At 36.0% G+C, this 13,259-nt stretch overlaps 1 pseudogene; it reads right to left on the reverse strand.

The window, feature by feature from the left end:
• Positions 1-2,169: 2,169 nt before the first annotated feature.
• Positions 2,170-9,042, reverse strand: LOC116752629 (annotated as a pseudogene).
• Positions 9,043-13,259: the final 4,217 nt, after the last annotated feature.

A 13,259-nucleotide genomic window follows, 5' to 3' on the forward strand; every position in this document is an offset into this window, starting at 1 on the left:
CTGCAAGATTTGCTCTCTGAAGCTGGGAATAAAACTAAGAACCATCTCAGTGCTCACAACTTTCTCCCATTTTTGTAAATCATACTATTGTTAAATTAAAAAGCTGAAGAAAAAAGTGTACAAATCTATGCATTGAAAATATTATATAACAGTTTTTAAAATGCTGTAAATTGGAAATCAGTCAAAATCTATAGGCTTCTTAATCCCAAATGACATTTAACACTTTCTACCCAGCAAAAGGTTAATTAAAAGTAATTTTTAGACCTTATCAATGTGAAATGGGAGAAGAAATTTAATGACATTAAGAGAGTTAAATTGTGAAAATTTATGCCTGTAAATACTGATAAAATGTCAATCTCTGTATATATGGACAATGTATAAATTGGCTAAGATCAAGTATGTCTTTGACACATTTTTTTTTACAGAATTGCGTTAAACCTATAGAACAATTTAAAGAGAATTGACATCTTTATAATGTCCAGTGTTACAATCCATGAACGTGAATTGTGAATCATGAATCCATTAGGGTCTTCTTTGATTTCTTTCATCAACATTTTGTGATTTTTAGGATAAAAGTCCTTTACATGTATTATTATAGTTATACGTGAGTATTTTATTTTGGGGGAACAATTGTAATTTTTTAAAAAAAATTTTGATTTCTACATGTTTCTTTTGATTTTTTTTTAAAATTGGGATATAGTTGTTTCACAATGTTGCATTAGTTTCTACTGTACAACGAAGTGGAGCCCCCTGTGCTATACAGTGTGTTCTCATTAGTTATCTATTTTATACATATTAGTGTGTATTTGTCATCAATCTTCCAATTCATCCCATACCCCTTTTCCCCCTTGGTGCCCATATGTTTGTTCTCTATGTCTGTGTCTCTATTTCTGCCTTGCAAACAGGTTCATCTGTACCATTTTTCTAGATTCCACATATATGCATTAATATATGATATTTGTTTTTCTCTTTCTGACTCTGTATGACAGTCTCTATGTCCATCCATGTCTCTATAAATGACTCCATTTCATTCCTTTGTATGGCTGAGTAATATTCCACTGTATATATGTACCACATCTTCTTTATCCATTCATCTGTCGATGGGCATTTAGGTTGCTTCCATGACCTGACTATTGTAAATAGTGCTGCAATGAACATTGGGGTGCATGTATCTTTTTGAGTTATGGTTTTCTCTGGGTATATACCCAGTAGTGGGATTGCTTCTTAGTATATACAAATATAATTGATTTTTATGTGTCACTCATAAATCTTGCAACTGTGTTGAAATCTCTTAATAGTTCTAAGAATTTTTTGTATATTCCTTGAGATTTTCGATGTAAACAATCATATCATATGGAAATAGTCAATTTATTTCTTTAATGTTTTTCTCACCCTATTGCACTGACTAGAACTTCTAGTTTAATAAGAGTAGTGAGTACAGACATCCTCACCTTATCCCAATTTTAGAAGGAAAATATTCAGTTTTTCACTTTTTTTTATACCCTTATACAATCATCTTTATTGATTTGTAAAAGCTGTATACACATCTAAAACCCTGAATTTACTTTGTAAAAATAAATCTTTAGCAATAAATGGCACTATCAAAATCCCATTATTCTCAGGCTATTATGTAGTTATTTACATGCTTTTCAGCAATGGTTGAAAAGAATCTTAGAGAACGAAAGCCAGTATATCAAAAAACTCTGTAAATTGCATTTGCAATTATACTGTTGTTTAACAGCTATATGAAAATATGGCTACATGCCTTACATTAATGACAATGTAGCTATCTGTGTTGCTACAGTGTGCTAGAAGCACACAAGCTGCCACTGGTCTCCACTCTGTCATCAGTGCATTCTTTACTGCACAATGCTTTCCCAGTGGAACACCTGTGACAAACTACTTATGGAGAATGATAAAGTGCTATAAAAAAGAGGGACTGGACCCACACCTGTCTCCGCCATCTGGTCTTTTTCTCACTCAAGCAGTGTTGTATTTTTAGAAAACCATGCCTCTACTGAACATACTTCATATTTGATTTTTAAAATATCAGTATTTTAAAGTTGGTGAGTTTTGTCAAGGTGTTTTGAGACAGAAACATGAAAAGCTTAAAGGCACAATGAGAAGGAAGTGAATGCTACATATAAAATATATTTCAAGTCTTCTAGGTTACTCAAGTCCAAAACCTTCTGAATTTGAATTCCAATAATCAATTTCTGTTTCAGGTCCTTTTTGTTCTTGCAGGGGGGAAGGCAAAGTTGATTGAAGCAGGTGTGGGCCACAGGCAACCAGTTAGTTGAAGTTTCATTCTTTGAGATTTTAAAGTTCAAGTCAGCCATTCCTCCTACAGGTACTCTGTCACTTCCTGTGGTAAAATGCAGCAACTTCTTTTGAAGATCAAGAGGAAATCCAAGCACAACATCCCAAAAGTATTGTATAGTCAAGTCGGTTTTTGCATAGACATCATACTGAGTACTTCTCTGCAGGGTGTGCATATCCAGTTCAGGACTTCCACAGACCAGAATTTCAACCTCTTCTGGACGAAGCAGCATTAGGAAATTTGAAGCACACACACTGTGAAATCCATAACAAAATGCAGCAAACTGCTTATAGATGGATTTGTTGAAAAGAAAGTCAATATAAAGCTGTACATATTCTTCCTATTTTGATTGGTAACTGGAATTTTATCACCACCTGGCTTTAAATTATAGGACTTAATTATTCCGAATTCTTCTTGAAACACCTGAAATATTGAATAGAAATCTTCTTCAACATTGCCTTCATATGACCGGAGTTCACTTAATCCATGGTCCAGCTCAGGCATAATTTGACTCAGTTCGTCAGTGGTAACACTGCAGATGCCTACTGGGGGGCATCTGGAACGATGGGAGGGCTCAATAATTTCTTGTAGCAGCAGCAGGGGAAACAAATATCCAAAGCAATGCTGTTATAAACAGCTAGTCCCATAAGAATTCCAACCAATCGGAATTCAGAATAGTTGTCACATTTAAAGCTGCTAAACCAATGGCAGTATAAATACTTATGATACGTAAACATGCCATAATCTGGATGAAAAATTTGGCGAATTAGAAGGAGGAACCATTCTTTAGTCAAGACGCCCATACCCAAACCAGCTTCCCCTACAAAGGTAACTTTCAACTGCTTTTTCAAGTCTGCTCTTTTCCGGGTTAACTCATCAAGAGAATCCCTGACCAGATATGTCCACTTTACTTTCATATTTAGAAATAACATATTCATATCAGGTCTCTCTCTTCTAGATACTTTATCCACCAGACTTTGCTTTGAGAATTTCCGAAGCTCTGCCAGGTGTGGTATTCTTCCATGAGATCAATACGATCCAATGTAGAATTATAGAAATCAGTATAAGGAATAAGGGGAGGAAGAACCAAATTGTTTGCAGTATTAAGTAAAGCCAACACTTTAGATGATAATGGGATCCACCAGGAACACTTTGATATAGGTGGAAATTCTTCAGGCTTTGCAGGAAACAGGTGTAAAGAAATAAACTGCAGCAATCTCTCTACCAATTGTTTGAACCTCTTCTGGGATAATTTTTTAAACCAGTGAACTAGGAAATGATGGTCAGCTTCTACTAACGTAGCTATCTGTTGTAGCAAGTGAGCATAGATGACATATGTAGATGTGTTATTAAATTGAGGACTCTGTAAATGTATAAAATATGCTCTAAGATAACCTTTTGTTCATGGACTTTTCCATTCTTGTAACAGGCTGTTAATGATTCCCTTTAATATTGTCTTCCGAATGTCTTGAGGCTACTAGTATTGGAGGGTCTCCTGCAGAGGTGGTGGGTGGCTCTGTCTCACCATGAGGACAAGGACACTGGCATCAGAAGTTCTGGGAAGTACTCCTTAGTGTGAGCCCTCCCAGAGTCAGCCATTAGCCCAACTGAAGAACCCAGGTAGCTCACTCTGTTTTTAATTAATTTAATTTTATTGAAGTATATTTGATTTACAGTATTGTGTTACTTTCAGGTGTCCAGCAAAGTGATTCAGTTATATATATATATCTATATCTATATCTATCTATATCTATCTATCTATCTATCTATCTATATATATATATATATATATATATATATATATATATGATATATATATCTGATCCTGGACTTTTGCTTGTTGGGATTTTTTAAATTACTGATTCAATTTCAGTCCTGGTAATTGGTCTGTTCATACTTTCTATTTCTTTCTGATTCAGTCTTAGGAGATTGTACCTTTCTAAGAATTTGTCCATTTCTTTTAGGTTTCTTGTTCTATCAGTGTATATTGATCATAATAGTCTCTTATGATTCTCTGTATTTCTGTGGTGCTGGTTGTAGTAACTTTTTTTTCAGTTCTGATTTTATTGATTTGGGCCCTCTCCCTTTTTTTGATGATTCTGGATAAAGGTTTATCAATTTTATTTATCTTTGCAAACAATCAATTTTGGGGTTCATTGATTTTTCTTAGTCTGTCTTTCATTTATTTCTGCTCTGATCTTTATGATTTCTTTCCTTTTACTAACGGGGTTTTGTTTGTTCTTCTTTCTCTACTTGCTTTAGGTGTAAGTTTAAGTTGTTCATTTGAGATTTTTCTTGTTCCTAAGGTAAGCTTGTATCACTATAAACTTCCCTCTTAGAACTGCTTTTAGTGTGCCCCATAGGTTTTAGAGCATCTTGTTTTCATTTTCACTTGTCTCTAGGTTTTTTTTTTTAACTTCCTCTTTGATTTCTTCAGTGATCCATTGGCTGTTTAGTAACATATCATTCAGCCTCCATGTGGTTGTGTTTTTTCTGTTTTTTTTTTTTTTTTCTTGTAATTGATTTTTAATCTCATAGTGTTGTGGTCATAAAAGATGCTTCATATGATTTCAATTTTCTTAAATCTACCAAGGTTTGCTTTGTGGCCCAGCATGTGATTTATATTGGAGGCAGTCTTTCACTCTTGATGCATGGTGATAGCTGGAAATTTTGGTAGATGCTCTTCATCAGGTTGAGGTAATTCCACTTTATTACTAATATGCTTAGAGTTTTTATCATTAATTAATGTTGGATTTTCTAAAATGCTTTTTCTTTGTCAATTGATATGTCATTTGATTTTTCTTTTTCAGCTTATAGATATGGTGAATTAAACTGATTGATTTTCAAATGTTGAAGCAGTCTTCCATACCTGTTATAGATTTCACTTGGTAATTATGGTTTTTTTATACCTTTCTGGATTCAATTTTCTAATATTTTGTTGACAGTTTTTATGTGTAAGCTCATGGAGATACTGGTCTGTAGATGTTTTTCCTCTTTCTTTCCTTTTTATTTTGTACTGTCCTTGTTTGGTTTTGATATCATGTTGATACTAGCCTTATAGAATGTGTTGGAAAATGTTTTGCACACTTTTATATTCTGGAAGAGATTATATAAAATTATTGTATCCTTTAACTGTTTGATAGAAATCTTCAGTGAAACACCTGGGTCTGGTTTCTTTTTGGAGAGATTTTAAACTACAAATTCAATTTATTTAAAGGTAATAAGATTATTTCATTTGACTATTTCATCTTTACTGAGCCTTAGTAGTTTGTGGGTTTTGAGGAATTTGTCCATTTCTTCTAAATTGAATTTATGAGTGCAGAATTGTTTGTAGTAGTCTCCTCTTATGCTTTTAATGACTACAAGATCTGTAGTGATGTTTCTTGTTTCATTCTTAATATTAGTAATTTATGTATTTGCTAGTTGTTTTCTTTGTCAGCCTTAGTAGAGCATTATCAATTTTATTTTTTTCCCAAAGAAACAACTTCTTTTTCATTGATTTTCTCTATTGTTTTCCTGTTTTCAATTGCATTGATTTCTACTTGTGTCTTTATTATTTCTTCCTTATTCTTGCTTTGGGCATATTTTGTTATTCTTTTCCTATTTTTTTGTCATTCTTTAAAAATTTTTTTTTACGTTATTGATTAGAGGCTTTAGGTGAACCTCACATATTTTAATATGTTGTATTTTCATTTTTATTTAGTTCTATGAACTTTTAATTTACTTTGAGATTTCTTCCTTGACCCAAGGATTATTTAGGCTATTTCTAAGTATAGAGACTAGACTAATTTCTAGTTTGATTCTATTATTTTCATAGAACATACTATAAAAATTACAAGTATCTTACATTTGTTGAGGTTCGTTTTATGACCCAGGATATGGTTTATCTTAGTGAATATTCCATAGTGCTTTAAAAAAAGTGTATTCTGGGCTTCCCTGGTGGCGCAGTGGTTGAGAGTCTGCCTGCCGATGCAGGGGACGTGGGTTCGTGCCCCAGTCTAGGAAGATCCCACATGCCACAGAGCGGCTGCGCCTGTGAGCCATGGCCGCTGAGCCTGCGTGTCCGGAGCCTGTGTTCTGCAACGGGAGAGGCCACAACAGTGAGAGGCCCATGTACCGCAAAAAAAAAAAAAAAAAAAAAAAGTGTATTCTGCTATTGTTGTATCAACCCATATATTTGAGTAACCACTAAATTTAAATTATATGAGGTAAGTCTATACATAAGGCCTAGTCTCTACCTTTGAGTATCTAATAAAATGGTCCAAGAAAATCTATTTATAAAAATAATTATACATATATCCCCATTAAAAATAATAATAATTATAAAATGGTGATAATCAGAAATTTCCAAATGATTGAGATAAGAACATTTTTATAGAAAGAGTGGTAATTTTGTCAGACATTAAAGAATGGGTAAAGCTCCAATATACGAGATTTGAAGGAAATATATTAGTTTTGTTTATGTAGGGCACGGAGGCAGAGAGAGGAAAAGGGAAGGAGGTGACTACCTACTCTTCTAGGATACAGGATTCTACCAATCAAATGTTAAACAGAACCAGATCTAAACACTGGGTGTTGATATAAAAAGATTTCAGATCTCATGCCTCTGATGTTTTATGTTTTCCTTCCTGGGGAAGCTCTCTTCTAAGGCTCAGTGATTTACAGATTGTTAGTACACAAGTGGACTTTGAGAAACTAAGAAATCTAGGTCTGTAAATGTTTCACAACAACAGTTGATTTCCGTTCAAAACAAAAGAGAAAGACCTGTTACAAACTATACAAATTATAATATGCCAGAACAGGTAAGAACTGAAAATGTAAGGCTTTGGGTAAAGAACCAAAACACTTTTTTCTGTTAAATAAGAGAAAGCACAGTTTCCCTAGAAGTTAAACATGTATTATGAAATTATAAAACATATTAATCATATAATTTTTCCTACTACAACAAGCAAGTCAAAATATGAAGAAACATTGGAATTATTCATAGCATGTAGGGGAAATGAAAGATATAGGATATTTTATTTCAACTTGATAAAAGTAAAGTTTCTTATATGCACACATTTTACGTATCCATTATTTATATTTTGCAGATGAAAAATGGAGGGTTAAAGACATATACAGCACTTGCTCAGCAACACATAGTTGGTTAGAGGTAAATTTTTCAATTTTATTCAGGATCTTGGCCTTAATAGTTTATGTTCTTTCTTGTAAAACAAAAACCATAGCTCTCTGCTCATAATAAAAATCTTTACAAAATGGCAAAAGAAAAAAAAGCATGTCAATGTTCCCAAAGAGAATATTAACTACATTTTCCTTAATAATGCTCACATTTCTATATCTTGGTTTTCCTTGTAGTTCATAGGTTACTCTTGGTCAGTGTCATTAGCTGGGCTTCCTCTTTTCCAGACTGATAACATGGAAGAACCGAGGGCCCAGTCCTTGATCTTCTCTTCTCTATCTTCACTCACTCCCTTAATGATCTTGTCTAGTCTCATAGGTTTAAATACCAACTTTATGCTGATGGTTACCAAATTTGTTTCCCAAGCTCTGACTCTGTATACCCGACTGTGTCCTCAACATCTCCATTTGGATAATTTATAGCATCTCACCCTTCACCTGTTCAAATGAACTGCTACTTCTATGCCCCAAACTTGCTCCAACTTCAGTGTCCTCCCTCTCAATTGATAACAATTCTATCTCTCCATTTAGTCAGGCAAAAAAAAAAACAAAACCTTGGAGACATTACCAATTGTTTTATTCATTTAATACCCTATATTCATTTTGTAAGGAAATCCCAATGCCTCTACCTTCAAAATATATCTTGCAGAGACCATCAAAATGGCAGAGGAGTAAAAACTAGAGATCACCTTCCTCCCCACAAATACATCAGAAATACATCTACATGTGGAACAACTCCTACAGAATGCCTACTGAATGCTGGCAGAAGACCTCAGACTTCCCAAAAGGCAAGAAACTCCCCACGTACCTGGGTAGGGCAAAAGAAAAAACAGAGAAAAAAGAATACGGATGAGACCTTCACCTCTGGGAGGGAGCTGTGAAGGAGAAAGTTTTCCACGCTCCAGGAAGCCCCTTCACTGGCAGAGATGGGGGGGGGGGTGGGGGAAGCTTCAGAGCCATGGAGGAGAGTGCAGCAATAGGGGTGCAGAGGGCAAAGCGGAGAAATACCCGCACAGGGGATCAGTGCCGACCAGCATTCACCAGCCTGAGAGGCTTGTCTGCCCACCCGCTGGATGGGTAGTGGCTCAGAGCTGAGGATCCGTCTTCAGAGGTCAGATCCCAGAGAGAGGACTGGGGTTGGCTGCGTGAACACAGCTGGAAGGGGGCTAGTGTGCCACAGCTAGTCGGGAGGGAGACTGGGAAGAAGTCTGGACCTGCCTAAGAGGCAAGAGACAACTGTTCCAGGGTGCACGAGGAGAGGGGATTCAGAGCACCACCTAAACGAGCTCCAGGGACAGGCGCAAGCCACGGTTATCAGCAGGGACACCAGAAACGGGCATGAAATGCTAAGGCTCTTGCTGCAGCCACCAAGAAGCCTGTGTGTAAGCACAGATCACTATCCACACCTCTCCTCCTGGGAGCTGTGCAGACTGCCACTGCCAGGGTCCTGTGATTAAGGGACAACTTCCCTGGGAGAACACATGACGCGCCTCAGGCTGTTGCAATATCACGCCAGCCTCAGCCACCACAGGTTTGCCCTGCATTCTGTAACCCTCCCTCCCCCTGGCCGGAGTGAGCCAGAGCTCCCTAATCAGCTGCTACTTTAATCCCGTCCTTTCTGAACGAAGAACAGACACCCTCAGGCAAGCTACATGCAGAGACGAGGCCAAATCCAAAGCTGAACCCCAGGAGCTGTGCAAACAAAGAAGAGAAAGGGAAATTTCTCCCAGCAGCCTCAGGAGCAGCGGGTTAAAACTCCACAATCAACATGATGTACCCTGCATATGTGGAATACCTGAATAGACAACACATCATCTGAAAATTGAGGTCTTGAACTTTGGGAGCAACTGTAGATTTGGGGTTTGCTTTCTGCATCTAATTTGTTTCTGCTTTTATATTTATCTTAGTTTAGTATTTAGAGTTTATCATCATTGGTAGATATGTTTATTGACCTGGTTTCTCTCTTCCATCTTTTTAAAATGTAGATATATATATATATATATATATATATATATATTTTTTTTTTTTTTTTTCCTTTTTCCCTTTTTCTGAGTGTGATGTGTATGCTTCTTTGTGTGATTTATCCGAAGGTTCTCTCTGTCCATTTTTTTAAATATGGTTTTTAGCACTTGTTATCATTGGTGGATTTCTTTTTTGGTTTGGTTGCTCTCTTCTTTCTTTCTTTTCTTAAATTACATTTTAATTTTTTTATTTTAATATTTTATTTTTTCTTTCTTTTATTCTCCATTTTCTTCTGAGCTGTGTGGATGACAGGGTTTTGGTGCTCTGGCTGGGTGTCAAGCCAGTGCATCTGAGGTGGGAGAGCTGAGTTCAGGACACTGGTGCACCAGAGACCTCCTGACTCCACATAATATCAAACAGAGACAGCTCTCCCAGAGATCACCACCTCAGTGCTAAGACCCAGCTCCACTCAATGACCAGCAAACTGCAGTGCTGGACAACATATGCCATATAACTAGCAAGACAGGAATGCAACCACACTCATTAGCAGAGAGGATGCCTAAAATCATAATAAGGTTACAGGCACCCCAAAACACACCACCGGATGTGGTCCTGCCCACCAGAAAGACAAGATCCAGCCTCATCCACCAGAACACAGGCACTAATCCCCTCCACCATGAAACCTACACAACCCACTGAACCAACCTTACCCACTGGGGAAAGACACCAAAAACAACGGGAGCTACGAACTTGCAGCCTGCAAAAAGGAGACACCAAACACAGTAAGTTAAGCAAAATGAGAAGAGAGAGAAACACACAGCAGATGAAGGAGCAAGGTAAAAACATACCAGACCAAAAAAATGAAGAGGAAAAAGGCAGTCTCCCTGAAAAAGAATTGAGAGTAATGATAGTAAAGATGATATAAAATCTTGGAAATAGAATGGAGAAAATTCAAGAAACATTTAACAAGAACCTACAAGAACTAAAGAGCAAACAAGCAATGATGAACAACACAATAAATGAAATGAAAGATTCTCTAGAAGGAATCAATAGCAGCATAACTGAGGCAGAAGAACGGATATGTGACCAGGAAGAAAAGATAGTGGAAATAACTACTGCAGAGCAGAAAAAAGAATGAAAATAATTAAGGACAGTCTCAGAAACATCTGGGACAACATTAAATGAACCAACAATCAAATTATAGCGGTCCCAGAAGAAGAAAAAGAAAGGGACTGAGAAAATATTTGAAGAGATTATAGTTGAAATTTCCCTATTATGGGAAATGAAATAGTCAATCAAGTCAAGGAAGTGCAGAGAGTACCATACAGGATAAATCCAAGGAGAAACACACCAAGACATATATTAATCAAACTATCAATAATTAAATACAAAGAAAAAATATTAAAAGCAGCAAGGGGAAAAACAACAAATAACATACACGGGAATCCCCATAAGGTTAACAGCTAATTTTTCAGCAGAAACTTGACAAGCCAGAAGGGACTGGCAGGATATATTTAAAGTGATGAAGGAGAAAAACCTATGACCAGGATTACTCTACTCAGCAAGGATCTCATTCAGATTTGATGGAGAAATTAAGCCTTTACAGACAAGCAAAAGCTAAGAGAATTCAGCACCACCAAACCAGCTTTACAACAAATGCTAAAGGAACTCCTCTAGGCAGGAAACACAAGAGAAGGAAAAGACATACAATAACAAACCCCAAACAATTAAGGAAATGGTATAAGAACATACATATTGATAATTACCTTAAATGTAAGTGGATTAGATGCTCCCACCAAAAGACATAGACTGGCTGAATGGATACAAAAACAAGACCCATATATATGCTGTCTACAAGAGACCCACTTCAGACCTAGGGACACATACAGACTGAAAGTGAGGGGATGGAAAAAGATATTCCATGCAAATGGAAATCAAAAGAAAGCTGGAGTAGCAATTCTCATATCAGATCAAATAGACTATAAGATAAAGACTATTACAAGAGACAAAGAAGGAAACTATATAATGATGAAGGGATGAATCCAAGAAGAAGATATAATAATTGTAAATATTTATGCACCCAACATGGGAGCACCTCAGTATATAATAAGGTAAATGCTAACAGCCATAAAAGGGGAAATCAACAGTAACACAATCATAGTAGGGGACTTTAACACCTCACTTTCAACAATGGATAGATCATCCAAAATAAAAATAAATAAGGAAACACAAGCTTTAAATGATACATTAACAAGATGGGCTTAATTGCTATTTATAGGACATTCAATCCAAAAACAACAGAGTACGCTTTCTTCTCAAGTGCTCATGGAACATTCTCCAGGATAGATTATATCTTGGGTGACAAACCAAGCCTTGCTAAACTTAAGAAAATTGAAATTGTATCAAGTAACTATTCTGACCACAATGCTATAAGATTAGATATCAATTACAGGAAAATATCTGTAAAAAGTACAAACACATGGAGGGTAAACAATACACTACTCAATAACCAAAAGATCACTTAAGAAATCAAAGAGGAAATCAAAAAATACTTAGAAACAAATGACAATGAAAACACGATGACCCAAAACCTATGGGATGCAGAAAAACAGTTCTAAGAGGGAAGTTTATAGCAATACAATCCTACCTCTAGAAACAAGAAACATCTCAAATGAACAATCTAAACTTACACCTGAAGCAATTAGAGAAAGAAGAACCAAAAAACCCCCAAAGTTAGCAGAAGGAAAGAAATTATAAAGATCAGATCAGAAAGAAAAAAAAAAAATGAAGGAGTAGCAAACATCAATAAAATTAAAAGCTGGTCTCTGAGAAGATAAAAAAAAATTGACAAACCATTAGCCAGACTTATCAAGAAAAAAAGGGAGAAGACTCAAATCAATAGAATTAGAAATGAAAAAGAAGTAACAACTGACACTGCAGAAATACAAAGGATCATGAGAGGTTACTACAGGCAACTATTTGCCAATAAAATGGACAACCTGGAAGAAATGGAAAAATTCTTAGAAGAGCACAACCTTCTGAGATTGAACCAGGAAGAAATAGAATATATAAACAGACCAATCACAAATACTGAAATTGAGATTGTGATTAAATCTTCCAACAAAAGCCTAGGACCAGATGGCTTCACAGGAGAATTCTATTAAACATTCAGAGAAGAGCTAACACCTATCCTTCTCAAACTCTTCCAAAATATAGTAGGGTGAGGAACACTCCCAAACTCATTCTATGAGGCCACCATCACCCTCTTACCAAAACCAGACAAAGATGTCACAAAGAAAACTACATGCCAACTTCACTGATGAATATAGATGCAAAAATCCTCAACAAAATACTAGCAAACAGGATCCAACAGCACATTAAATGGATCATAAACCATGACCAAGTGGTGTTTATCCCAGGAATACAAGGATTCTTCAATATATGCAAATCACTCAATGTGATACACCATATTAACAAATTGAAGGAGAAAAACTATATGATCATTTCAATAGATGAAGAAAAAGCTTTCAACAAAATTCAACACAAATTTATGATAAAAACACTCCACAAAGTGGGCATAGAGGGAACCTACCTCAACATAATAAAGGCCATATATGACAAACCCACAGCCAACCTTGTTCTCAATGGTCAAAAAGTGAAACCATTTACCCTAAGATCAGGAACAGGACAAGACTGTCCACTCTCACCCCTATTATTCAACATACTTTTGGAAGTTTTAGCCACGTCAATCAGAGAAGAAAAGGAAGTAGAAGGAATCTAAATTGGAAAAGAAGAAGCT

Source organism: Phocoena sinus, chromosome 4 (assembly GCF_008692025.1).
Source record: "Phocoena sinus isolate mPhoSin1 chromosome 4, mPhoSin1.pri, whole genome shotgun sequence".
Classification (NCBI taxonomy): Eukaryota; Metazoa; Chordata; class Mammalia; order Artiodactyla; family Phocoenidae; genus Phocoena; species Phocoena sinus.